The sequence below is a fragment of the Camelus bactrianus genome, chromosome 8 (assembly GCF_048773025.1).
Source record: "Camelus bactrianus isolate YW-2024 breed Bactrian camel chromosome 8, ASM4877302v1, whole genome shotgun sequence".
Lineage (NCBI taxonomy): Eukaryota > Metazoa > Chordata > Mammalia > Artiodactyla > Camelidae > Camelus > Camelus bactrianus.
Window position 1 is genome coordinate 74,312,131 of NC_133546.1, and position 2,674 is coordinate 74,314,804.

The following is a 2,674-nucleotide window of genomic DNA, read 5'->3' on the forward strand; positions in this document are numbered from 1 at the left end:
TTGCAGACACACAAGGGAACAGGATTGAACACCTTGTCTTTCCCAGCACTGTCTGCTACCTTAGTCAGTGGTACGGTCCTCTGCATCCATCCCAGCTAATCAAGCCAGATGCCGGGAGCGAGCCAGCATCCCTCTCTGCCCACCTCCCTCCCCACACCCCATTTCTATCAGCCTCCAAGCTCTATCGATACCACCTTCAGATTTCTCTCCTTTCAGTCAGTTCCATTATCTCCTCTCCCTCTGCCGCTGCCCTGGTTCAGTCTCCTATCCATTCTTGTCTGTATTTATCTTCCTAAAACAAAAAATCTAATTATTTCACAGCAATACTTTAGAAAACCTTCTACAGTTCCATTCTGCCTACTGGATGAAGGCCAGCCCTTTAACAAGGCTCTTAAAGCCCTTAAGAATTGAGTTATCTCCCAGCCTCTCTCACTCCCTCGGTCTCTCCCTCCCTCCTTTCACAGAGAGAAAACACACACACACAAACACACACACACACACACTCTCACACTCACACAAGCCTCCCTATACTAGAATCACCAAAGGCTAAGTTTTCCAAATATAAATAACAAACATTGCGCCACCCCCTCCCCACTCAGAGCCCCAGGATTTCCCTGTGGGTGTGGAGTTACTGAGCTACTGTCTACAAACACCAGTAATATCACTACTGGTTCCCAGGCCCAGCTCTAGTATCACCACCACCGAGAAGTCTTCCCTGATTCCTGATGGCTATATTAATACTTTCCTCCTTTTTATTTTGACAATACTTTAATGGCAATCCTGACTTGGTTCTTTTCCGAATGCCTGCAGTGGACCAAGACTGTTTAGAGCCTCCAGGATTCAGACCTGGAAGGAATAACGAAGGTCTGAGGCCAAGCTGTTGGGTGGGGGTGTTGGTGGTTGGACAGGACACTCCAGGAGTGTCACTCAGAGGGTGAGGAGGAGTGAGGGGTTGAGGTGGAGGAGAAAGAGAGAAAGAATTTCCAGTGGTTTGGTTCTTTGGCTTCTGTTCCACCACATTCAGTATTTTATCAATGGCCTTGACAAAGACAGAGAGGACACAGCAAACAATTCAGCAGTTGATAGAAAACAGGGGACGTGCCGAAGACAGCACAACACAGACTAAGAATAAAATATATATTAGTAGGTTTGATTTCCAAGCTAACACAGTGGAATATACAGGGATAATTTGAAGGTATACACTTCATATTCAAAACACTGCACAAGGACAGGTGCTATGGGAGGGGTGGGGGCTGATTTAATAGCAATTTATGTAAATTGGATTTAGATTAAACAACTAATATTTGCTGACCATAGATTTGTTCCCAGTACAGTGCAAAATGCATATGCAGCATCACAGTCATACTGTCATCATCCTCATTTTACAGATGAGGAAACTGAGGCACAGAATGTTTAGTGTGAGATCGAATAGGTAGAAATGATTGACCTAAGGTTTGAAACCAAGCCTCCTGACTCTAAGGTGTCACAGACAACCACTAGGCAAGGCTGTCTAGCATTAGTAATGCTAAGCTAGTTGCAGAAAACGACCAAATTAAATAGCAAATGTAATATTGGGTTGTATTAATAGAAGTATATTGTCCAGATCAAAGGAGGTAATTGTCAGCTGTCCTCAGGAACCAACTCAAATGTGGATGTTGAGTTTAATTTGGGAACTACATTTTAGAAAGGACATGGACGAACCAGAAAGCACTCAGAGGAAGACAAGAACATACATGTCCTGAATGGGAGTTCAAAATTTGTAGATACTGACAGGCATATATAGACTAGATAAACAAGATTATACTGCATAGCATAGGGAAATATATACAAGATCTTGTGGTAGCTCACAGTGGAAAAAAAAATGTGACAATGAATATATATATGTTCACGAATAACTGAAAAATTGTGCTCTACACTGGAATTTGACGCAACATTGTAAAATGACTATAACTCAATAAAAAATGTTTAAAAAATTAGATCACAAAATATTAGCTTAGGGGGGAGGGTATAGCTCAGTGGTAGAGTGCACACTTAAGATGCATGAGGTCCTGGGTTCAATCCCCAGTACCTCCATTAAAAACAAGTAAGTAAATAAGGAAAGTTTTACCTATCCCCCCAAATTTAAATAAAAATAAATACACTTTAAAAATGAAACAAGTGAATATGCAGTTTTAAAAAATTAGCTCATGTCTTCATTTTAATGTTTTGCACAAACTTAATTATCCCTCTCTCTGCTAGATATTTGACACAAAGCTGAATTCATATTAATTATGTTTTAAAAAATAAACTTCTGATATCACCTTAAAAAAAAAAAGAACATACATGTCCTGGAACTTGGGTGTTTGACTGAAAGTGTGAAGCTCTGAAGATAGTTAGCCTGGACAAAATAAAACTCATAAGAAATATAAGTGCTGTCTTCAGCTGTTTCAAAAGAACCAACCACGTAGGAAAGGATGAAGTTTATTTTGCATTGCTATTGTCTGCAAAATTAGGACCAAAGATTAAAATGAAGATGCATCTTTTCACTTGATGTAATGAAAACAATTACAGTTTTTTTCATATTATTTTCCATTATAGGCTATTATTTAATATAGTACCCTGTGCTATACTGTAGGACCTTCTTGTTTATCTATTTTATATACAGTAGTGGAAGCTGCAAAGCCCAATGAATGTC

The 2,674-nt window shown here is 39.8% G+C and overlaps 1 non-coding gene across 1 annotated transcript; it reads left to right on the forward strand.

Annotated features, from left to right (window-relative positions):
- The first annotated feature begins 2,000 nt into the window (after window positions 1-2,000).
- Window positions 2,001-2,073, forward strand: TRNAL-AAG (transfer RNA leucine (anticodon AAG)). The gene has a single exon. It is a non-coding gene; the product is annotated as a tRNA-Leu (tRNA).
- Window positions 2,074-2,674: the final 601 nt, after the last annotated feature.